This window comes from Apodemus sylvaticus, chromosome 2 (genome assembly GCF_947179515.1).
Source record: "Apodemus sylvaticus chromosome 2, mApoSyl1.1, whole genome shotgun sequence".
In the NCBI taxonomy this organism is placed as follows: Eukaryota; Metazoa; Chordata; class Mammalia; order Rodentia; family Muridae; genus Apodemus; species Apodemus sylvaticus.
The window spans coordinates 25845231-25871933 of NC_067473.1; the positions used below are offsets into that span (position 1 = coordinate 25845231).

A 26703-nucleotide genomic window follows, 5' to 3' on the forward strand; every position below is an offset into this window, starting at 1 on the left:
ATGGAGGAGAGGCACTTAGTACTGTGGAAGTTTGATGCCCTAGGGTATGATGCTGAAGCAGTAGGTCAGGAGAGGGTGGGTGAGTGGGGGAGCGCCCTCATACAGGCAAAGAGGAGTGGGAAAGGGCAGATGTTGTTTGAGGGGTTGTTGGAGGGGTAAGCAGGAAGTGGTATACTATTTAAGATGTAATAAAATGGAATAATTAATAAATACATTTAAAAAATACACATATGCCAGTCATTTAATTTTAACAATGAAGACTCAGGAGCCAGATGCTGGGGTGAAAACCTGCCAGGTCAGAGAGGTCAAGCTCTCACCTGACCCTCCCACTCTACTCTGCCCTCAATATCTTTCAACTTAAAGACCTTCCTTTGGTTTACTTATATTCATTCCCTTTCAAGGGTTACTTGCTCTGCCTCTTGACCTGGAGTTGACTTTCTTTTGCTTTACAATACAGGTGTGTGCTAGTGTTGAGCCACAGGACAAAAAAGTAAAATGAACCGAAAGCTCTTGCGTTAAAGGTCTGTGCTAGGGCTGGGCTAAACTCTAAAATGTTTTGTTTGTTTGTTTTCAGTAAATAACACAATCTTAGAGTTTGCAATCAAAACAAATATCCTGCAACATAAGTTGGCAATGTTACCTTCATTATAGAAATCCAGATCTCTGTCAATTGTTATGGTTGTTCCCAGGCATGTCGGAGTGCATCATCATGGGAACAAAATGGTCCCAAGGAAAATCAGACCTGGGCTCTTGAAGGTGTTGCACAAGGCCTATAGGGACCTAAAAAGCACCAAGGACACCCCTGATCCTTATCACAAGGGATAAATCACCCATCCTACTGTCACATAATGTATTGCAAGATATCACCATTCCTGACCTTGGCTCACACTCCTAAGTGCTGTGAAATGGAAGGGTTCTTGTCCAGGGTTCACTCAAAAAACCAATAACTAAAAATAAAAAAAAACCCTGAATCCAGCTAAACAGGGATGGTTTATTGAATGCATACCTCAAGACTGACCAATCAGGGCAACAGATCAATAATATGCACTACCTATTTCTCAGGGACAGCTCTGTGTAAAAACCACAAGAGCTCATGCACAAGGGCTAGAAATACTGCCCTATGTGGACCCTGACTCAAGCTATTTTAGACATAATAGTAATACTGACCTTGAATTTCATGGGGCTATGGGAAGTATATAGATGTAGAAATTAGTAAGATTAACAAACCTCACAACATACGGAACATTCCATGGTACATGGTCAGCATGACTCTGCTCTGAATCAAGATTTTTCTTTTGTTTTATATCCATGACTGAGAGGCATATTACATGATATAGATGGCTGTGATATGACAAGTTTGCTACAGATATGGAAGGGGGCAAGCCTTATCAAGAAGAATTATATCATTAGGGAAAATAACAGCATGACCTTACCATGTTTAGACAAGTTGGGGGCCTCAACAGGAGCTCCTAAGAAGGAGAACAGAGACTGTGTTTTTTACCTGAAAGGAGGGGCCTGAGCAGTGTTGCTCAGCCTTCTCAGTGCCCAGGTAGTGAGGGAGCGGCTCTGGGCCTCTATGGGTGCTGGATGATTCTTACCAAATGACTTGCTCCTGCCAGTTCTCGGGAGAGTATCAGGAGGTAAGATCTTCTCCTTGTCAGATGTGGCACACGTCTACCACATCTAATGGAACAGGGCAGTGGTGATTAACCTGCTCCTTCCAGTTCTCTAGAGAGTGTCAGGAAGTGAGATCTTCCCCTTGTCAGATGTGGCACAGGTCTCTGAAAGCAGGGCTCTCTCCCTCTAAGTGCAGGACTCCATGCAAGTCAGATGCTCCCTTGAAGGATATGTGGCCAGACACCTGTAGAGCTGCCCAGTTCCTATGTGCAGAAGGAACCCAGGAGGGCTGTGTCCCAAGCAATCTTTCACTCTCGTCTTCCCTGCATTTCTGGCTGAGCTGGCTGCTTGGTCACAGGAGCCAAGATGGTGGTGACCTCAGACCGCAGGGCAATGATCTTCAAATCTTATTGAGGGCAGCAATTGCTTGACTACACCCAATTTTCTAAAAGGTCTGGGCTCTGGGGAAATAAATCAAGATAAATCTGGGATAAAGGTGCATAAACTCTGTCCTGTACTGAACTAAGAAACATGGAAGTGGGAGAAGGATGTATGGCTAATTAGACTACTAGGTCCCCATTGTGTCTGCTTGATTTAATCTCAGGACATGGAAGTGCAGTATCTCTGATGACTTCTGTCTATCCCCTTGAAAGGTTCACTGGGCTTTAGCCTCAGCACTTGATATTTCATAATGGGGCAGCAGCACTCAGGGAAGTTAGAGATTGTCATTGGCACAGTATCATGCCAGCAGCAGTGGATAATACTCAGTAGTTCAAAAAGTCATAACCACTTTCATTTGTTATTAATCTGGACCCAGGGAACAATAGAACAAAATCTTTAGAAAAGAAAAATCATCTCTACTTCTCCATCTTCCCAGAATGAAAGACTGGTAAGGAGAGAATGGTAAATTCTTTATAATAAACAAGGATTTGTAGCTGAGGCCTTGGGTGTATAGTATTTTTCAGTGTTGTTTCCTGAAACAGTGTCTCAAATATTCCATGTTGTCCTCTACCTGGCTTTCCAGGTTAACCTTCAGCTCAAACATTCCTGCTTCCACTTTCTAGTAGCTAGGCTTACAAGTGGGGCTCCTAGGACTCTTAGGTCAGTACTAGTCACTGGAAGAGAACTGGATTTTCTAATGCTGAGGCATGTACACACCAGCATAACTACAGCCATTTTTCTATGTCTGCCCCGACAATTTCAGATTGTTGCTGTAATATGCCTGCCAATCATTGACACAGAAAAACAAACTTGTCTCAGAGCAAGGTCATGGTGATCAAATCCTGTTGTGTTTAGTATGATGTTTGTTAAACTTACAAGGTTCTAAAACATTTACATGAGACCCATCGAATTAAGATCCACTATGCACTCTTATATCTGAAATGGCCTGATCAGAACTGACCACTTCATATGAGCTACTTGTGGTTGTTTTGTTTTGTTTAGTTTTGTTTTGTCTTGTTTTGAATTTATAAGTTGACAAAGACAAATGTTTTGGGTCATTGCTTAACAACAAAAAATTTAGCTATCATTCTGATCAATCAGTATTAAGATCTGAATTCAATACCCTATCTTCCTTTGATAAGTATTTGTGTGGTTTACGGAGCCAATCGTGAACTCAAACAGAGATGCTCTGTGCACTAACCTATATCTATTATTTTATCCTACACACTTTATTGCTGTTGACTATTTTATTTTGTTCTGACAGAATCTCATTTTGTAGCTTACAGAGGGCTGTAAGCAATCCTCTCTTGGTGACTCTGGTGCAGAGATGAGAGCCTCAACTCAGCCTGAGGGCCTTTCCATTGGTGGCTCAAATATTATAGTATCCCCTACCAACACATCTCAAAATTATTGCCAACACAAAGATACTGTTTCTCTCTCTCTCCTAAGGCATCTTGGGGCAATTTTGAAATGCTAAACACTGGGCTTCATGACTGTCCCCCCTAACACATACCCACATTACAACCTGCCCTGCAGGAACTGCCTGGATGTGATTTCATGAACCTGTACATGATGAGAAAGAAGAAATTTTGAATGCATATTAAAACTGGAGTGAGTTCTCAGCAGATTTTAATAGTTCATATAGCTGATTGCAAAAATTCTGAGGTAGGATGAGACATTTCTGAGAAGGTTTTGAAAAGTAAACACTCAGAAAGATACATAGGGATGACTTGGGTGTTGCCAATCAAGCCTAGAGCAAACTCTGGCTTTGGAAGGAGAATGGGCTTGATGGCTAAGCCCCAGGGGAGACTCCAGGAAAGGGCAGCTCAGCTTTCTATCAGTATAGGGAGAACATTAGCAGGGAGCCAATGGCTGTACCCATGACATCAGCATTCCCTTCTTGGACATTTATTGTTTCCTAGAGAGTTCTTGGCATCCTCTCTATTGTAACCAGTGTTGTAGCAACAACACGGACACTGAGGTTTCCAATCAGTGTATAGAGGATACTTCCATAGACATGTTTGCCTGACTGAGAAAACTTTCTGGAACAGTGAGGGTAGATGGGAGAGAGACTAGAGAGGGGAGGAAGGAAACTGCCCTTTCTTCTGAGAGTAATGAAGGACGAAGGAGATGGTCTTGGGAAATGCGGAGTAAGTTCGGGGAAGTGGATGTGCAGGGGTGGCCTGAGCTGGCCTTTCTAACAATGAGGCACAGGAACTGCAGTGTCTGTGTAGGAAAAGAACTTTCATGATTATCACAATTCTTGAAAATCAAGGATTTCAGAACATTATTTTCTCTAGTCCTTAAGGCAGGAGATGGCAAGGTCAAAGCTGTTATTCTGTGAACTCCAAGTCTTTACTTTCAATGGGTATTGTGGGTGTTACAGAGGACAGAATGAGAGCATCAGGAGTCACAGAGGGTCTAACCTATGCAAATTTAGGGCAGGGCATCACTGCCCTTCACTCTCATGGCTTCATTTAGCTTCAGTGGCTATCTGACAGTAGTAGCAGGGAGAGAATTGTGCTCCAGGCCATGACCTTAAGTTCTCCTCACCCTGACAGTTCTCACCCTACCTTTCTTTATCACCAGCTGTGGGTAGGAAGCATTTCTATACTACATACAAAAATCTGTAGCAGGGGATACACCCAGACAGAGATGTGATTCAATTGATACTTCTGGGGTGTTTGGTGTTTCAGGAGGGGGATCTGATCAGTGTGTTGAGCATGTTCTCACGCTGCATGATGTTATAATCCCATGTCCCCGGCATCAAGTAACAGGGTAGGAGATTTGAACATCTCCAAGTACTCATATACTTGTGGACCATGAATTTATCATCTGACTTGTATAACCACAGGACTGAGGACTCTGAAGCCAAGATGTACCCTGTGCAGATGTTAATAAGCCATGAAAGCCATCTCTGTGGTCATCTTAAGCATGTGTAGGGAGACAGGACACACCTGTCTGCTAACATCTCCAGGTCTCTATACGGTGATGGGAGATCTGAGATGCACTGAGGAGGCATCTCAAGCCTGAACCAAACCCTGTGTGGTGTCACTGGGTTCTAGGCCTGTTGTCCTTCTGTACAGGTCTCAGGGTTGTCTGTCTAAACTCTGTGTCCCCACCATGCAAGTTCACTTGTGTTATTCTACCTACAGGGACTGGCAGGCAGACATCATCCCCTGCAACTATCGTAAGCAAGAAGCAGGCCAAGAAGGAAGAGGAGAAGCTGACCACAGATCTGCAGCTCATTACCCAGGAGAGAAACAAGGTGAATGATCGCCTGATCTCCATCACAGAGGGAGCCATGAACAAGAGGTATGCATTGCTCCAAACACAGTGGTGTCAGTCTGGGGTCAGCAATGTCACCCTCATCTTACCCTTTTAAGGAGGGGTTTTCTAGGAAACTGTACCACCAGAATGTCCCTGTGCCCAACCTCATGTCCCAAAATACTTCTTAGAGGAAAGGCAGAACTGAAGCTTGCTCAGGAACGATGTGGTAAATGGCCTCTTCTGATCCCTCCAGAGGAAAAGAGGGACTTGTTGTGGGACTGAAGAATTCAGGGATAGAAATAGTGGAAAATGAGTCCCAGAGTGCATTTGGAACGCCCTTGACATGCGGTGGCTTTGTGAGTTCATAGGAGCTGTGAGTTTGTGCTGAGTGTTTGTAATTGCCTGGCAGGTGACTGAGTGCTGGAAGCTCCTGGAAGCAGCTGGAGAGGCCTGGTCTACATTGTTCATCTCAGTGCTTGACTAGACGCCTGATGCTCTGCCTGTTCCTCTTCACAGGCCTTATATTCTGAGACAGAAATGTTGCATGCATTTCTTCTGCATCTCATTGTGCTCTTTCCGTTTCTATCTGTCTCTCTCATTCTTTGACTCTGTTTCCATTTCTCCTTGTATGTGTGTCCAATTCTGTGTGTGTGTGTGTGTGTGTGTGTGTGTGTGCACATGCACCTACCTGTGCATGCACGTTGTATGTTTATATTGCCATTCACACTTTGGAATCTAGGAGTCTGTGTTTTGTCTTGATGATTTACCTGTAAGACAGTTTCAAGTATATGTTAGTGCTGAGCTCTGGGAGCCCCCATCAGCACTGTTCTTTGGCTCTAGGGTCACAATTGTTCATACATTTGTATCTCCTGAGCAGATTATAAAGATGTGATGATGTCTGGTCTCATCTCCACAATTATGTGTAATGTCCATCTCTAAGGTATAAGGTACTCAGGATTTAGAATTCCTGTTGTGAAAATAGGAAATATATAACCACAGGTTTCTGGTGGGCGAAGATCTGTGGCCTAAGCTCTTGAGATTATAGCTGCTTAGACTGCATCTCCAGCCCTACTGAGCGAACACAGGGAGCCATGGCACCCTCCACCTGGATGCCTAGCTTCTGCTACCCTGGAGACAGGAAAACAAGTTTCCACAGCTGAAGAATATCCCAGTATATAGAATCTAGAATGTGGTTTTCTGGGCCTGGGGTAGTAAAGGACCCAGCCTGAGATGTTGTATTCTTAACCATCCACATTCATGGAGTTCTCTGTTCCTGGGAACAGGACCTTCCTGAGGCTGAATCCAATGTAGGAACAACTGAAGTTAAAGGAGGAGGAGATCAAGTCATTTCTTCACAACATAGAGATGGAGAATACTGAGGCCCAAGAGAACATCCAGGAGCTCAAGAAGGAGATTAACTTCTATAGGTAAGTACCAGTGAGGGAGGCCACCAGTTGTGGAAAGGCCATTTCTGCCTTCCATTCTTTCTATACTGGAGAGTCTGCAGGTCTGGTTCTGTCCCTTCTGATGTTTAGCCAACAGTGTGCCTTGGGATTTTGGACTCAATTTTTATAAGTCTGTAAGAAACTGTTACCCCTCCCAGTATTATGAAGGCTGACTCAGAAGTCTCTAGATAGAAAGGTGATTTAGTTCATGAGAGGGTTATTATGCAGTCCTAGGCCTCTGGTACTCAGGCACGGTTTTACAGACCTCACTGTGATATAATACAAGAACAGAATGCCTTCCTCTTGGTTCTACTGACCTTCTTTGATTGGATTTGCTCCCTACTAATAGATGTTGCCCCATTGCATTGGGCTGTTATGGATAGTTGGAGATCCCCCTTTCTTTTGGAGAAATGTGGACACTTACTGGTATTTGGGCTGCAGCAATACTTACTCCCTCAAGTTGCTGTTTGCTATTTGTTCAGGTGTGATGGATGTATTGAGATGTATTGTATTAGGTCTTCATGGGAACCTGGGTCCTGGTGGGGTTAATGAGACCTGTAAGTATGAATGGGAGGAGGATCTTACTATACAGAATGTGCTTCCAGCAACCTGCATAGCCGGCTCCTCATGGAGAAGATGCTTGTGAAGAAGAGAAGGGTCATGTTGATGCAGGAGAGCAAGGAAGTACTTCTTGACTGGTCTCTCATAGAGAAATACTTGGTTGACTTGAACATGAATGGTAAAGACAAACAGGAGAAGACCAGCAACCTCCAAACCCAACATCAGGTAGGGACAAGCAGCTCAATCAGGCTAATACTGTTTTATACCATTTTTCCATTGGATCCATCTTTGCTTTCACCTACCTTTCTAATCCACATGCTCAAGCAGTCACTGACCTCATGGAATGCAGTTGTACATTGCTTTGTCTATGTGCTAGTATTCTGGGATGTTAGGCTCTTGTGAGATACTGAATTATTGTCAAGTGAATTTTGCTGCTCTGCTTGAAACTACAGTACAATAAGGGTGACAGATGAATAACCAGACACATTCCTACATGTGCTCATTATAGGGGAGATGCCATGCAGAGCTTTGAGCAAATTATAGGTCGTGTAATGCTCCATTATGTTCATAGCAGCCTTATTTATAATAGACGGAAGCTGGAAAGAACCCAGATGTCCCTCAATGGAGGAATGGATACAGAAAATGTGGTATATGTACACAATGGAATACTACTCAGCAATTAAAAACAATGAATTCAAGAAATTTTTAGGCAAATGGTTGGATCTGGAAAATATCATCCTAAGTGAGGCAACCCAATCACAAAAGAATACATATGGAATGCAATCTCTGATAAGTGGATATTAATTAGCCCAGAAGCTCTGAATACCCAAGGCACAATTACCATAACAAATCACTCCCATGAAGAAGTAAGGTGAGGGTCCTGATCCTGGAAAGGCTTGATCTAGCATTGGAGGGGAGTATCAGGACAGAGAAAAAGGAGGGAGGTGATTGGAGAATGAGTGGAGAGAAGAAGGTTTATGGGACATATGGTGAGGGGGGAAAGGGGAATGGGGAAATCATTTGGAATGTAAACAAAGAATATAGAAAGTAAAAATATATAATTTTAAAAAAGAAAAAAAAATATAGGTCGTGTAACAGAGGTCATGCATGGGGCGTATGACTTCCCAGGTGGGAAACAACTTTCAGGAATAAAAGCCAAATGGAAATATCATTGCGAGCTTCTCATTTTAATTGATCAGGGTGGCATGTGGCCTTCTGCTTTTTGGGGGGGGGGGAACACAATGAAGTCTCTTCCCATTGCCCATTTATTGATTTGCTCTGATAGAACTCTGGGTGGCAGCTTGTCAGCCTAAGAATTTGTGAGTGCTGCTGAATATTTTGCCCTGCCTGCAGTTATAACAGCAATGGTGTCAGTTCAAAGATCAATGATAACTTTCCTGCTGAGGTAGTGGGAGGCAGAAGCCAGACAGGTGACATTTATGTCCCCACCAAGCTTCTATCTTAATAGCTGCCTTCCTCTTCCAGGTCCCAGAAATGGTAGCAAGAGCTGAAATTTCCACAGACCAGGATGAGGGCCTCATGCAGAATGATTTCCCACCTCAGGAGCCCCCTGCTGAGCTCCATCCTCAACAACCACATAATTTTTTGGATGGATCTTCCTCTACATAATTCAATTCCTCAGGGCGAATAGGCCCTAACTACCCAGCCAATGAGCCAGCTGATTCAGGATGTCATTCCCTTTCCTGCTCTGACAACACCCCTTGAGAGAGAACTGAGGTGACTGCCCTGCCACCAAGTGTCCAAGAGGAGAAACAGGCTGTACCTCTGTGTTCCTAAGAGTGCAGTGAGAGAACTGTGCTTCATATAATTTACTGTTAGACTTTTGGTTGAAGTTCTGTTTTTTATTGTTTTGCTATTTCTTAAGTTATTGGGATGTTATATGTTCTTATTATTACTTTTCATTTTTGCTCATGCTTTTTACTGTTTTTATTAACTGTCATTTTAAAGCCAGTTTTTTTATTTATTTATGAATGAAAATTTGATTTGTAAATCTTGACTCCTTTCTTCGAAGCCACTTTGTGCATTAGCTAATTAATGAGTTATTTTCATACACTCCATATTTTATACCCCACCCCACCACCTCCTGTACACCCTCCAACTGATCCATATCCCATACCTCCTCCTCTCCCCATCTCCACGTGGATGTCCCCACCCCACCCCACCTGACCTCTAAATTCCCTGGAACCTCTTATCTCTTGAGGGTTAGGTAAACCATCTTTAAATGAACACAGGCATGGCAGACCTCTAGTGTATGTGTCCTGGTGGCCTCATATCAGCTGGTGTATGCTGCCTGTTTGGTGGGCCAGTGTTTGAGAGATCCTGGAGGTCCAGAGTAATTGAGACTGCTGGTCCTCCTCCTGGATCACCCTCAGCTTCTTTCAGCCTTCCCTAGCTCATTAACAGGGATCAGGTGCTTCTGTCATTGATTGGGTGCACATATCTGCATCCACTGTTTCAGCTGTTTGTTGGGTCTTTCAGAGTCCTGCCATGCTAGGTCCTTTTTTGTGAGTGCACTCTCTGGTTGATGGGTTTGTCCCTGTGAGCTCTGGGAGTACTATGTGGCTCATATTGTTGTTCCTCCTATGGTGCTGCAAACCCCTTCAGATACTTGGATCCTTTCTCTACCTCCGCTATTGGTGATCCTCTTCAGTGGCTTGCTGAGACTGTCCCCCTTTGTATTTGGCATGTACTAGCAGAGCCTCCCAGGTGACATCTAAATCCTATATCTGGCTCCAGTCAGCAAGTACTTGTGGGCATCGATAATAGTGTCTGGGTTTTGTAACTGTATATGGGATGGATCACTAGGTGGGGTAGTCTCTGGATGTTCTTTCCCTCAGTCTCTGCTCCACACTTTGTGGGAATTTTGTTCCCCCTTCTAAGAAGAACTAGAGTATTTATACTTTGTTCTTCCTTCTTGAGTATCATTTGATATGTGAATTGTGTCTTGGTTATTCCTGGAAACCAAGACAGAAAATCAATGTGCTGTCCATATGATGAAGTGCTTTTGCAAACAGAAAGTAATCATAATTACATTAATTGCTGATGGAAGATATACAACATAAAATTTGCCTAACTATTTTCCTTGGCCAATTTCTAGCAACCACACGATGATCAGTCCCAGAGACAATGGGTGCTTTCTTTACAGCACTTCAAGTCACATGACACATTACATCTTAACAATATTACTTATCATGAGCTCAAACCACTGACAAAACATAGCAGACATATGCATTCCATGCCCAGTCATGCCAACAGGAGTTCTTAGGAGTTTCAGCTGCATTCAGCAGCAGGAGTGGAATGGGCCCATGGTCAGTTCTTCGTAGCACTAACCACATGGATGTCCAAATGTCACTTCAGAGATACTTCATCCTGACGTGTTTCCAAAATTGTAATATGTAAGAAGTGTTCATTAAAATAATCACATGGCTTTGATCAATTTCATAGCAGTAGGAGGTTGGTCTGGTGCTGCTTGTTATCAAATGATAAAGTTTATACATCAAGATCTGGTTGCCCCATGAAGATATTCTCACTTACACCAAGGGATGCTGTGTAACCTTGCTCCACAAGTTAATTGGCAAATAAAAGGCTAAGCCTGGGATTGGGCAATAGATAGAGATAGCTGGGATTTTAGTTATCTGACTTGGGGCTATAAGTGTAAACAGGAGAGAGAGAAGAGGGGAGACCAAAGGAGGAGGGAGCCGCCATGAGAGACGGACCATGAGTACTTGGCCAGGAGAAACAGCAAGTAACAAGGGACATAGGACTGGGATGTAAGTCAGAATAGCTCCAAAACCTGCGCAATCTAGGCTGACAGTGTGTAAATAAATGAGTAAAAGAGTGGAGTCTGGCCTCACTTGAAATACGAACTAAGTATCTATTGACAGGAGATTATGTGGAGTTCTCATACTCAAAAATCATAAAGCTTTTGCCTGTCTGAAGTAATGGCTTAGCAGTTGAGAATGTTTGCTGATTTTCCAGAGGACCTGAGTTCAGTTCCCAGCACTTACATGGCTGGCTCACAACGAAATCCAGCTCTGAGGCGCCTGACACCCTCCTCTGAACTCCATGTACAATCTGCACACATGTGGCAAGTGCACATAGGGAAACACACAAACACACACACACACACACACACACACACACACACACACACACGAGCTAAAGTGATCCACCAGAGATGCATGAAGCAACATGATTATCAAACCCAACAGTAACAACACTAAGTATCCTGTTTGCTAAAGAACAAATAGGAAGCAGCAAAACTATTGAGATGTAGTTTTTGACAAGAGAAGGCAGAATAATTTTTAAAACAGGCATGGATTTAACATGGCACCCATGACAATGACATCTCCAAGGAGAAAGAGACACTGTGGATACCAACAGATCACTGGGTAGACAGTATAGCCAAATTGGCAGGCTACAGTTCCAAAGGGAGACCCTGTATCAAAAGGGAAAGTGTGAGTAATAGAGGGAACCCAACATGGACTCTAAATTCACCTGTGTGTGCACACATGCATATGAGACAGAAACAGACAGAGACCAAACAAATTCTTTCCTGAAACAATTAATAAAAGGGAATTGGTAGTAGATAAATGAGACTTGGGGGCTTGGAAGTCACTGTAAATACAGGGGCAAAAATGTCAGCACAGAAAGAAGCAATGAATCAAAGTTAGAGAGGACAAGTCTGTCTATGTTTCCTATGTCAGCAAAATGATGTCAGGAATAAAGGAAGCTTATGAGAAGGTGGAGGAACCCAATATTTAAACTTGCTGTGTTAGCTGGAAATTTACATGCTCACACAAATATAAAAAGAAAAATAGTAAGTTCATCAAGTGCCCACAGAAATGTCACAAAAACTCACTTGAAAAGGAAGTTTTAATAAATTCCAAGCGGTTTATCAGTGGGATCACATTCTGTCACCAAGATGAAATTCAATTAGTAAACAAAAAGTGAAAGGATACTGTCTAAGCACTAGCATCTGTCTGAGAGTCTCTCATTGGCTCTTGTTGGTAACCTCTGATTGGCTTCTAAAGCAGGAAGAATGGACTCTCCCCCTTCCAGGGCTGCTTAACTGTTTACAGAGCCTGGGATCAGAGCTGAGGTTCAGCTCTGACTCAAATGGTGGCAGTGACACAAAGTGGCCACTAGATGGAAATGGCACTTCATATTTTTTTTTTTCATTTTTTTTTTATTCGATATAATTTATTTACATTTCAAATGATTTCCCCTTTTCTAGCCCCCCCACTCCCCGAAAGTCCCTCAAGCCCCCTTCTCTCCCTCTGTCCTCCCACCCATCCCTTCCCACTTCCCTGTTCTGGTTTTGCTGAATACTGCTTCACTGAGTCTTTCCAGAACCAGGGGCCACTCCTCCTTTCTTCTTGTACCTCATTTGATATGTGGATTATGTTTTGGGTATTCCAGTTTTCTAGGTTAACACCCACTTATTAGTGAGTGCATACCATGATTCACCTTTTGAGTCTGGGTTACCTCACTTAGTATGATGTTCTCTAGCTCCATCCATTTGCCTAAGAATTTCATGAATTCATTGTTTCTAATGGCTGAATAGTACTCAATTGTGTAGATATACCACATTTTTGCATCCACTCTTCTGTTGAGGGATACCTGGGTTCTTTCCAGCATCTGGCAATTATAAATAGGGCTGCTATGAACATAGTAGAGCATGTATCCTTATTACATGGTGGGGAATCCTCTGGGTATATGCCCAGGAGTGGTATAGCAGGATCGTCTGGAAGTGAGGTGCCCAGTTTTCGGAGGAACCGCCAGACTGATTTCCAGAGTGGTTGTAACAATTTGCAACCCCACCAGCAGTGGAGGAGTGTTCCTCTTTTTCCACACCCTCTCCAACACCTGCTGTCTCCTGAATTTTTAATCTTAGGCATTCTGAGTGGTGTAAGATGAAATCTCAGGGTTGTTTTGATTTGCATTTCCCTAATGACTAATGAAGTTGAGCATTTTTTAAGATGCTTCTCTGCCATCCGAAGTTCTTTTATCTTCATTGGCCAGTATCCTAGAGCATCCATCAATCCATAAGCAAAATAAAGGCTTGCTTTTGAAATTAAATTCTGGGCCTTTCACGGTTTGTCTCAAATAGCTAATAATGAGAAAGTATTATTATTTATGTTCAATCATTTATTGTCCCATAAGCATAATATTTCCTGCTTATTATTTTTCTAAAGCACTTTTGAGATCCTTTAAGAGATAAGAGCAAGACCTTTGCTGTATGCTAAATTGTTAGGAAAAAATTGAAGCATTTTAAGTTTTCTCTAAATATGCAATAAACTGTCTCTGTTTAACAACACAAGCATATAAATTCATGAAAAGAGTCTTGAAAAAATCTATCCTGTGTATTTTCATTCAATTAAAAATAACAGACATAAAAACTGACAAATAGGAAGCAACTCTATTTTTAAAGATTCTATTGGAGGAAACCATCAGTCAGGAAGTTGCTCCTGTTCCAAATGCCCCTGGTGAAGTGTAATCCCATTTCCCTTAGGACAGGCTTCCAGGGAGGATGAAGGCCATCTGTAGATGTGGACTGTAACACCCTGGCATCCTGGGTTGTGCAACTGAGGCTCCCAGTCAGAGAGGTGCAAGCCCTCTCAGGTAAACCAATAGAATACGAGAAAGAAGCTCTAAAACAAAAGCCTGATTCACAGAGGTGTGAGCGTGTGCACATTCATGTGAGTGCATAACCATATTACATACATACATACATACATACATACATACATACATACATACATACAAAGAGATCAAACCTTGACGTTCAAAGAAAGAACCTTAAGGTAAAGAGATAAAGGTACTGAAAAGAGCTAACAGCAGATGTTCTGGAATCTTCTACTCTGTCTTTCTAAATAAATACTAACAAACATTAAGGGAGGCAGGATGCAGAAGTCAAGGCCTGGACCAGACAGTTCCTTGTACCCAGGCCTATGGTGCACTTTTAAGATTAGGACTGTGATTGTGCAGGCCTTTCCTGCTGTCCCCTCCCTCCTCTCTCTCTTCTCCCTACCCCATCTCCTCTTCCTCCCTATCCCTAAGCAACATTCCCAGACCTTCCCGCCTTCCTTTTTCCTGCTTCCTTCCATATTTTTTTTAAACATCACAACCACTCCATCCTCGAGAAAAAAAAAATCAAGCAATACTGGTCTAACAAAATGAAAAAGTTAAAACCTTGCTGCTGCCTCTGGCTAGGCAGTAACCATGGGCACCAAAATGGTTGTTTCCTCTGTCTCTCTTGGGGCATTCCCATGCATCCTCAGAGATAATGGAAGGACAGGAGCAGAGAAGGAAAGAGAAGAGAGTAGTGTCCACATGCCTGGGGCAGTTCTGCATGCTCTGCTCTGCAGTCTGTCTCTCACACTAAAGCATGGAGTGCAATGTTTTAACCTTTGCACTATGTGAGACCAGCATCCCAGGGACTGAATATGTTTTTACCTAGCTGTTCTTTGTACTTCATGAACACAGACATGCCCCCATGTCTGTAATCCTAGGAACAGGATTGCCAAGAATTTGGGGCTAACCTTGACTACACAGAGAGATCCTGCCTCAAAAAATAAAAAGCAAGCAAACATTCCCAAGAGATATTTGGGGAGGGTCTATACGATTGGTTGAACATTTTCCCCTGATAGCTATTTAAACTGTCCCACTGGAAACTCAGGACAACCTTGCATGGAATCCAGTTAACAGAAAGCCACATGACACATGGCCAGCAGGCAAGGCCTGCACAGTCACGATCTCACTTTGATGACTACACTAATCTAGGAAGAAATGTCAGGTAAAATAATTAAGTGACTTGGGAAGTTCAAGGTGTTTCTCTGTGGACTGCAGCTTGGGGGTTTCTGGTTGGAATGGTCCATACTTAGAGTTCTAGGTGGCCTCCGTGTCACACAGGAAACAAGTGTAGCCTTCCCTGGGCTCTGACAGATTCAGTGAGCACTGGAAAGCTTTATCAGCACACCTTCTGCAGGATGTCACTCCCCACACTACAGTGAGGTCTTTGCCTGCCCACATCTCACATGTCATGTGTCTTCTGCTAAGTGGATTCCACACCAGACTGTCTGAGTCTCAAGGACAATCTACAGTCGAATCTACAATCATCTGATTGTAGAATTAGACTTTGTATGCTGATATTACATGAGGTAGGAACCAAGGCTCATACACATTTTACTTGTTTTTCAGAAGCACTTGCCTATGTGTACACGGGTATATCAAAATTAGAGATCTGCCTCGAGTGTTGTTCCTGGGGTCACAGACGCATTGTTTGTTTGTTTGTTTTGTTACTTCAGGGGGCATCTTTTCCTGTCCTTTGCTAGCTGATTAGGCTAGGCTGCCTGGCAAGTAAACCACAGGGATGTGCCTGTCTCTGCCTCCCAACACTGGGATTACAGGCTCATGGTACCATCTCTCACTTCTTTATATGGATTCTGGGAATCAAACTCAAGTTCTCACGCTGGCCCAGCAAACACTTTACCAACTAAAAAGTCAGAATGGTGTGGTTAACCATCTACATGGTAAATAATCCCTAAGAACCTCCTATATCATTTATGGAAATGAGATCAAACAGGATTGCTTTCATTTTGATGAGCACTGAACTAATCAAGGGAAGGAATGCTAAATGAAAATTTTTAATGGCATGGAGAGTTGGAGGTGTTTATTCTGTAGGCTGGAGAATCCTGGATGGAATGGTCCATACCTTAGAGATCTGGGGGAATGCCATGCCAGGAAAAAATTGTAGCCTGCCCTGGGAGTGAGGTAGAGAGTTACCATATTCAGTGTGCATTGTGGTGGTTCATCAGCATGCCTACTGCAGGGCCTGACCTCTCTGCTGGGCCACTGACCTTTCTAAGTGCACATCATGGCCACTGCCTGACAGGCATGACAAGAAGACAGACAATGGCCAAGAAGGAGACACTCACAGAGGAGAAAATGCACTCATTCAAGGGATTTACTGGTCAGGGATATCATGTCTTATGTCCAATTCCAGGATGCATGTGGTGGTGTTTAAGCCGTGTATATTCAACTCAACAAATGAAAGGAATAACTGTTATCAGCTTGTGGGCATGAACATATCCCTAAGAATCAAAGGTTGTTTGGTTGCAGAGCCTAACAGTCTACAAAGTTGTTCTTTGCTATGAAGTTTTAAATCAACTTTTACAAGATTTAGATCATTAAAATTGGTTAGAATATCATGAGACTGATTGCAAAGGCTGAACAGACTCTGGAGATAACAGAATCACACAGGGGTCTGCAGTCAGGAGACAAATGCACCCGGGTCCTGGGTTCCTCCCAAAGTGGTCGGAAAACCATGGCCCTCTCTACCTCACAGTACCTAACAACTTGTGTGTGTGTGTGTGTGTGTTGTTGTTGTTGTTGTTGTTATTGTTGTATTGGGGAAAAGGGCTACTTCTCCAAAGGAACAGTGGTTAAAGGAAGGTAATGCCCTTTTAACTGTAACCAGATCCACTGATTATGAACCTAGGTAAGGAGAAGGAATAATCATAGGGTGTGTTATAAGTCCAACTAAAATGTGTTTCTGGTATTGGTCATCCTAGTAATCTTTCCCATTAATTCCTTCTGAGCAGCATATGTTCTTAAATCACAAGGATCCTTACAAAGTCTACAGCAGTTTCTGCTTCCAAATATGGTAGGACTAATTTGGCAATTTCATAAAAGTCAAGAACTCTAATCCTAGACAGGTTGCCATCAATGTTCAAGTTAGTGAGAATGTAATTGAACTTCACTGCTTCAGACTAAGCACCTGCACTGGGCTATAGCCTGGCATGTTTGTAGATTAAGATGACAGTCCAGGCCAGCCTCTGGTACATCAGAGAAATAACTTTCTTGTGGGTCCTTAAGCCTGTATGATTGAAATAACAGTTGCTCAGATTGCATAAGAAGCACTGAAGAACACTGAACATGTTAACATAGTCAGCCACAAATAAAAGGGAGGTCTGGGTGATTATCCTAGTATATTTTACATTGTCATATTTTTTTTTTAAAAAGCTACCATTTGTGCTTGCATTCATGTACGGATTCTCCTTCTTATCATTCTTAGAAAGGGGAACAAAATACCCAGAGGAAGAGATACAAAGACAAAGTGTGGAACAGAGACTGAGGGAAAGACAATCCAGAGACTGGCCCACCTAGGCATCCATTCCATATACTGTTATAAACCCAGACACTACTGTGGATTCCAAAAAGTGCTTGTCGACAGGAGCCTGATATACCTTTCACATGGGAGTCTCTGCTACTGCAGGACAAATACAGAGGACTGCCTTGTTGGACATCAAAGGGAGGAGAGGCCCTTGGTCCTGAGAATGTTCCATGCCCCAGTATATGGGAATGCCTGGACAGGGAAACTGGAGTGGGTGGATTGGTGAGCAGGGGAAGGGAGATGGGTTAGGGGATTTTCAGGGGGAAAGCAGGAAAGGGGGAAACATTTGAAATGTAAATAAAGAATATATCTAATAAAACATTTTTAAAAATAAATCAATCTGGTGGTATGTAAGAAAATTGGAAATGTTTTTACCCGAAGACACAAATATATCACTACTAGGCATATATCCAAAAAATGTTCCTACACATAAAAAGTACATATATTCCACTAAGTTTATAGCACCCTTATTGATAACAGTCAGAAGCTGGGAAGAACCCAGATGTCCTTCTACAGAAGAATGGATACAGAAAATATGGTTACAGAATGGAATACTACTAAGCAATTAAAAAACAATAACTTCTTAAAATTTGTAGGCAAATGAATGGAAACAGAAAATATCATCCTGAGTGAGGTAACACAGACAGTAGGAACATACAGGGTATGTGTTTACTGAGAGGGGGATATTTGCCCTAAAATTCACAATGCACATGATACAACCTGCAGACGTTATGGAGCTCCTAAGAAGGGAGACCTGGTTATGGTCAATGCTTCAGTCCTGCATTGAGGGGCAGACAGGATGATCTTGGGAGGTGGAGGTAGAGGAGATCTGGGAGGGAGAAAGGACAAGAAGGATATAAGCGGCAGAATCAGGTACTGGAGAGGGTGGAAGAGAGGTACAGAGGGTCTGGAAAAGGAACAAAAATGTGTAGCATGGAGAAGAGGAACTGGGGATAACCCCGTGAGGGAACTCGGCACCAGGGAAATGTAAGGACACAAAGCGTTATGACTTTAGCCAAATTGTGCAGAGAAGGGGGAAAGAGAAACTGTAGAGACCACCTTCAGTGAATAGGTGCATAACCACCCAACACCAACATAACCCTCCTGAAGCCCCTCAGTCTAGGGAGGTGCCATCCATTTTTCATAAAGTTTGTAAACCAGAAATATTCCTAAGCAAAATAAGAGCAGAGAAAGCAATTGGAGAAGAGACTGAAAGAAGGGCCATGCAGGGACTGCCCTATGTTGGAATCCATCAAGTCTGCAGACACCAAACCAGACACTGCTGGTGTAGTCAAGAGGTGCTTCTGCCTAGGAACCACTTGAGAAGGTTCTTAGGGAAATCCTTCCAAAAACTGACCCTTGGAGCCAAACATTAGACTGAGATCAGGGAACCTGGTGGGGGAGCTTGGGGAAAACCTAGAGGAGCAGATGGGGATTCCAATTCCATTGGAAGAACAACATATGCTGCCAGGATCACCTAGTGCTTCCAGTTACTAGACCACAAACCCAGGAGTGTTAAGGGAGAGATCTATAGTTCCAGATACATTGTAGCAGAGGATAGCCTTGCCTGACAGCAAGGGTAGGAAGGCCATTCATCCTGTGGAGGTTTGATGCCCCAGTGTAGTGGGATGCAGAAGCAGTGGGGCAGGAGAAGGTAGGGGGGTGGCGAAGTGGCCTCATACAGGCAAAGGGGAAAGGAAGGGGCAGATGTGAGTTGAGGGGAGGTTGAAATGATATCCAGGGAGCAGAATATCATTTGAGATGTAATTGATGGAATGATTAAAGAATAAATTTAAAACAATGCACATGTGCCAGGCATTTAATTTTAACAATGAAGACTCAGGAACCAGATGCTGGTGTGACAACCTGGAAGGTCATAGAGGCAGGGAAAGCCCTCAGCTGACCTTCCTATTCCTCTGATCTCCCAGAAGGAAAGCATTCTTTATCCCTCTCCATACTTTTATCCCTAAGAGCGCCTTGACTCAACCCATCTTAGACATAATAGTGCATATTGACCTTGGATTAGATGGATCCTTGGTGAAGCTTATAGATGTGGAATTTCATAAGTTTAAAATCCTGACAACATAAAGAACATAACATGGGACAATGGTCAGCATAACCGTGATTTGAATCAAGATTAAGGCTAGCAAGATCTGGGCCCTGAGGAAGTATATCAAGACAAATCTGGGATAGTGGTATATGAACTCTACCCTGGATAAAACTCACAAATGTGAGGTGGGAGAATGATGTATTGTTAAATAGCACACTAAGTTCACATTGTGTTTGCTTGATTTAATCTCGGGACAAGGAAGTGCAGCATCTCTGATGGCTTCTCTCTAGCCCCTTGAAAGGTTCACTAGGCTGTAGCCTCAGCACTTGATACTTCATGATGGGACAACAGCACTCAGGGAAGCTAGAGATTGTCATTGGCACAGTATCATGCCAGCAGCAGAGGGGACTACTCAGTTATTCAGAAGGTGATACCCATTCTCATTTGTTCTTAATATGAACCCAGGTAAAGAGAGAACAAGGTCTGTAGAACAGAAAGATCATTTGCACTTCTTTGTCTTCCCAGCAAGAAATACTTGTAGAGAGAGACGGGTAAGTTCTTTATAATAGCCAAAAATTGGTAGGTAAGGCCTTGGATGTAATGTGAGTTTCAGTGTTGTTTTCTGAAACAGGGTCTCAAATATTCCATGTTGTCTTCTACCTTGGTGCCCAGGTAAACATTCACCTCAGATAATCCTGTTTCCACTTTCCTATTCCTAGGCTTACAAATGTTGTTCATAGGAATGTTAGGAAAGCACTAGTCAGTGATAGAGACCTGGGTTTTCTAAAGCTGAGGTGTGTACCCACCAGTGTAATTACCGCCAGTTAATCTATGTCTGCTCCCTAGTTCAGCTTGTTGCTGTAATGTGCCTGCCAATCACTGGCACAGAAAAATAACTTGTCTTAAAGCAAGTTCATTTTGATCACATATTCTTATGTTCTTTATGGCATTTGTTAATCTAACAATGTTCCACAAAGCTTTACATAGGACTCATCAAATTAACGGCAAATGTACACTGTTATATTTAAATGGCCTGATCAGAACTCAATATTGGACACTTTCTGTAAATTCATATGAGCTACTTTTACTTTATCTTTGTTTATTTGTAATGGTTTTATTTTTTGCTTTATAGATTGAGAAAGATTTCTGGGGCCATGGCTCACCTCCCAAAATCTTTGCTATGGTTCTATTCAATCAGTATAAGGATCTGCATTCGTTAAATCATCCATTTTGCACAGATATATATGTTTATCTGGTTTGGGGGGCCAATCATGAAACCAAAAACAAGATCTTAGGCCCTTGCTCTGTTCACTTACCTATATCTATTGCATTTCCATACACCCTTAACTCTGTTGACTATATTAATTTTTTTCTGACAAACATCTCATTTTATAACTTACAGAGGTCTGTAAGCAATCCTCCTTTGGTTACTCTGGTTCACAGATGAGAGCCTCATACTCAGCCTGAGGGTCTTTTCATTGGTGGCTCCAATATTTTACTATCCTCTGCCAACAGATCTCAAGAATTTTGCCCCCACAATGAAGATTACAACTCTATCTCCCCTAAGGAATCTTGGGACAAGTTTCAAATGTTAAGCACAATACTTCATGAATATAACCTCTAACACACACTCACATAGCAACATGTTATACACCCTCTGCCTGGATGTGATTTCATGCAACTGTACCTGAAAAGACAGGAGAAATTTGTGGCTTCATAGTCAAACTGGTATGAAATCTTAGTAGGTTTTAATGTGTCGTATTGCTGACTGAGGGAAATTTGAGGTAGTATGAGACATTACTATGAAGTGTTTGAATAAGAAACACTCAGATACATGGGGATGATTTACGTGTTGCCAATCAGGCCTAGAGCAAACCCTGTCTTTAGAAAGTGGATGGGCTCAATGGCTATGACCTAGGAGAGTCTCCAAGAAAGCACACCTTAGTTTCCTGTCAGTATAGGGAAAAAAAATTAGCAAGAAGCCAATGCCATAACCCATGACATCAGCATTCCATTCATGAACATTCTATTGTCTCGTGGAGAGTTCTTGGCATTAGCTGTGATCTCACCAGTGTTGTAGCAACAGGAGAAGCACTAGAGTTACTCAGTTTGTAGAGGATACTTCGATGAACATGTTTGCCAAACTCTGCAAACATTTTGGGAGAGCCAATGTGGATGGAAGAGAGACTAGAGAGAGGAGGAAGGAAGTTGGCCTTTCATCTGAGAGTAATGAAGGATAAGAATGTGTTTGGGGGGAATGTGGATTAAGTACTGGGAAAGGAAGTTGAGCTTCCTGGCAGAGTGGCTGACCTGGCCTTTCTAGCAAAGGGGCAAAGGAATTGGAGCGTCTTGGAAACAAAATAATTTCCATGATTGTCACAACTCTTGAACATCAAGGATGTGAGAACATTATTTTCTACATCCCTTAAAGCAGGAGAGGCCAGACCAAAGCTTTAATGATGAGAACTCCAAGTCTTTACTTTTTCTGGGTGTTCTGGACATGGACAGAACGAGACCATCAGGAGTCACAGAGGGAATTACCTAGGCCAATGTAGGGCAGGGCACCACTGCTTTTCCTCCCATGGGTTCTTTTAACTTCAGCTTTTCTCTGACAGTAGTACCAGGGAAAGAGTTGTGCTCCTGGGAATAATGTTTTGATCTCAGATGTCCTCTGACCTCCACTCCCTAACAGAGTTCCCACCATAGCTATTTTTATCACTAGACGTATGTGGCAGGCATTTCTGTACTGTAACCAAAGCCCTGTAAGTGTTGATACACTCAGTCAGAGAGTAGATACTCTTGCCATCTCTGGGGTGTTTGTTGTTTCAGTAGAGGAAATTAATCAATGTGTTGGCCATGTTCTCCCCATGCATGACCTTTGAAGGCCATGTCCTGGGACTAGAGTAACAGGGCAGGAGATCTGAGCATCTCCAAGGACTGAAGTAAATGTGGATAGTGAATTTATCATCTGACATGTGAAACCACAGGATTGAAGGCTCTCAAACCAAGATATACCCCTAGCAGTTGTCAATAAGCCAAGAGAAGTCATCTCTCTGGTCATCATAAGCATGTGTATGGAGAAAGAGTACACACCTGTATTCTTACATCTCCTGGTCTCTGTACAGTGATGGGAGAGCTGAGAGCCACTGAGGAGACATCTCGAGCAAGGACCATACTCTGTGTGTTGTCACTGGGTTCTAGGCATGTTGTCCTTCTTATGGGCCTCAGGGTCATCTGTATATACTTTGTGCATTCCCACGATGTAAGTTCACTTGTGTTATTCTCTCTACAGAGGCTGGCATGAACACATCATGCCATGCAACAATCCTAAGCAAGAAGCAGGCCAAGAAGGAAGAGAAGATGCTGACCAGAGAGCTGCAGCTCATTACCCAAGAGAGAAATGTTCTAAGAGAACGCCTGATGTATGTCACAGAGGGAGCCATGAATAAGAGGTATGCATCCCTCCAAATTCTCTGTTATTTGTCTGGGATCACCAGTGTCATGATAATCTTTTTAAGGTGGTTCATCCTATAAAGATATATCTTCATGATGTCCCTGTACCCAATCTATTGTGCCTAAATACATCTTAGAAGAGAGAGAGAACCTGAAACTGGGTCAGGACTGAGATGGGAAAGGGACCCTTCTGATCCCTCCAATTGAAAAGAGAATTCAGGGATAGAGGCTATAGAAAGTGAGTTTCCAGAGTGTGCATGGAAAGACCTTGAGAGGAGGTGGCTTTGTGAGGCGCTAGGACTTGAGAGTTTGTGGTGAATTTTTGTACATGTCTGGCAGTTAAGTGAGTGAAGGAAGCTCCTGGATGCACCTGGAAGCACATTGTTCATCTCAGTGCTTGATTGGACACCTGAGGTTCATGCCTGTTCCTTTTTTTCTGTGTGCCTTATACTCTGAAAGTTCAAGATGCTTTTGTTCTCAATGCTTCTGTCTCTGAATCATGTTCTCTCTCATTCTTTGACTCAGTCTCCTTTTCTAATTCTCAAGTGTATACCCAAGATTGTGTGTGTGTGTGTTTTTATGTCCATGTTTGTGTCCACTTGTGTGTGTGTGTGCACATGTTTGTGTTTTCTCCTGTGCATGAATTTTTCTTTTTTATATTTCTCTCCACTCTGAAATTCAGGGATCTGTGAAATACTGTATATTCTGAGACAGTACTGGTTCTACTGGTTCTTAATTTAATATCTCTGTTTCTGTCTCTGTCTCTGTTTCTCATTCTCTGGTAGTGTCCCTTTACCCTTTTTCTTTCTCTGTGGCATTCTGTGTGTGTGCACATGTACATATGTGCTTATGCTGGGCCATTATAAAACATTTGAGATGGATGGTCTAAATCTAGAATTATGTATAATGTCTGCCTCTGAAGAAGTAATTATCTAGGATTTAGAATCCTTTTGTCAAAACAGAGAAATATATAATCACAGGTATGTAGTAGGAAAAGTCCTGTGGCCTAGGCTACTGAGAGCACACGGAACTAGACTGCCCTTCCAGCACAACTGAGTGAACACACGGAGCCCGGGCACCATCCAGCTGGATGCTTAATTTCTGCTGTCCTTAGGACAGAATAAAAGTTTCCAAAGATGAAGAAGATCCCAGCATGTAGAACCCAGGAATTGACCTTCCTGAGCTGGGGTAATACAAGACCCAATCTGAGTTCATGTGTTCCTAAAAGCAAAGGTTCATGGAGCTCTGTCTTCCTGGAGACAGGCCCTACTATACACCAAATCCATTCTATGAAAAATTGAAGTTAAAAGAGAAGGAGATCATGGCATTTCTACAAAACTTAGAGATGGAGAACATTGAGGCCCGACAGAAATTCGAGGAGCACAAGAAGGAGATCAACTTCTATCGGTAAGTATTGTTCAGGGAGTCCACCATGTATGGAATGGATATTTCTGCCTTCCTTGATTCTGGACTGGAGAGTCTGCAGGACTGGTTCTGTCTGTTCTGCTTTTTAGTAATCAGTGGGCATTGGGACTTTTGGAATCAGTTTTCAAAATCTCTAAGAAACTCCTTACTCCATTACTCCTACAGGCATTGTCTAGGCATCCACAGGAGCCTTTCAATAGAAGAGTGATACATATTATGAGAAATGTATTATACATTACCAGGTCTGTGGGGCACAGGTATGGTTTTACAGAGCCGAATGTGATGCAACACAAAAATAGAATGTCCTCCTCTTGGTTCTACTGACCGATGTTGAGGGGATTTGCAAACTACAAAGTGATATTGCTGAAATGCATTGCAGTGTCATGGATAGTTGGAGTTCCCTCTTTCTTTTGCTGAGATAAGCAACCCTTTGGTGTTTGGTCTGCAGCAATAATTTTTTTCTTTCCTCAATTTGCTATTTGCACTTTGTGCAGCTCTCATGGATATATTAGGTCTCCATGGGAACCTGTATCCTAGTGGGGTTAATGGGACCTTGATGTAGGAATGGGAGAAAGAGCCTGCAGGATCTTACCGTGCAGAATGTGTTTCCAGGAACCTGGAGAGCTGCCTCCTGATACAGAAAGACATTATGAATAAGAGGATGGCCGAACTGAAGCAGGAGAACAAGGAAGTACATGCTGATTGGACCATCATTCAGCAATACCTTATTGACTTGAATCTGAGTGATAAATTCGAAAAGGAGAAGGCCAGAATTCTCCAGGACCAACAACATCAGGTAAGTTTAAGCAGATCAGCTTGGCTATTATTGACTGAGAACATTTGCCCACTGCATCCATTTTTGCTTTCACCCAGCATTTTCTAATCCACACCCCCAAGGAGCCACCTACCTCATGGAATGTAGTTGTTCATTGCTCAGTCTATGCACAAGTATTCTGAGATGTTAGTCCCTTGTGAGAAACTGAAGTATTGGCAAGTATACCTTGCTACTCCTCTTTAATGTGAAGACTAGTAAGGATGAAAGATCAATAACATGCCAGTTTCCTCCATGTGGTAATGATAGGTGTGATGCTTTGCAGAGCTTAGAACAAGTTAGTTCTAGGTCTTGCAACAGAGTTCATGAAAGGATCATGTGACTTCCAAAATGGAAACATCTTACAGGGTTAAAATGCAAATGGAAATACAAAATATTTGCTCCTCATTGTCATTGATCTGGGTGCCCTGTGGCATTTTCCTTACTTCCTGCAACACAATTAGGTCTCTTCCAATTGCCCATTTCTTTTTTTTTTTTTAATTTTTTTTATTCGATATAATTTATTCACATTTCAAATGATTTCCCTTTTTCTAGCCCCCCACTCCCCAAAAGTCCCGTAAGCCCCCTTCTCTTCCTCTTTCCTCCCACCCACCCCTTCCCACTTCCCCGTTCTGGTTTTGCCGAATACTGTTTCACTGAGTCTTTCCAGAACCAGGGGCCACTCCTCCTTTCTTCTTGTACCTCATTTGATGTGTGGATTATGTTTTGGGTATTCCAGTTTTCTTGGTTAATAACCACTTATTAGTGATTGCATACCATGATTCACCTTTTGAGTCTGGGTTACCTCACTTAGTATGATGTTCTTGTTATGCACTGATGGAAGTCTGAGTAGCAGCTTGACAGCCCATGTATTTAGTAAATGTTATGGATATTTTGCCCTGCCTCAACTTATAACCCCAATGGTGTCAGTTAAATGGTCAATGATAACATTCCTGTTGAGTTGGTGGGAGGTAGCAGCCTGACAGCTGACATTTAGTTCCTGACCAAGCTTCTGTCTTAATAAGACCCTTCCTCTTCTAGGTCTCCAAAACTGTAGCAAAAGCTGAAATTTCCACAGCCCAGGAAGAGGGCCTACTGCAGAATGAGTTGCCACCTCAGGAGCCCCCTGCTGAGCTCCATTCTCAACAGCCAAAAAACTCCTTGGAGGAATCTTCTTCTACATAATTCAATTCCTCATGATGAATAGGCCCTAAATACCTAACCAGTGAGCCACCCAATTCATAAGTTATTCCCTTTCCTGTTCTGAAAACACCCCTTGAGAGATAACTGAGGTGACTGCCCTGCCACAGTATGTAAAAGAGGAGAAACAGGCTGTACATCTGTGTTGCTAAAAGCACAGTGAGAGATCTTTGTTTCATAGAGTAATTGTCATTTGAAGCCTATTTTCTTTAAATTGTATTTCTGGGGAATA

General features: G+C 42.7%; 1 pseudogene; it reads left to right on the forward strand.

Annotated features, from left to right (window-relative positions):
- Positions 1–26456, forward strand: LOC127677788 (disks large homolog 5-like; annotated as a pseudogene).
- Positions 26457–26703: the final 247 nt, after the last annotated feature.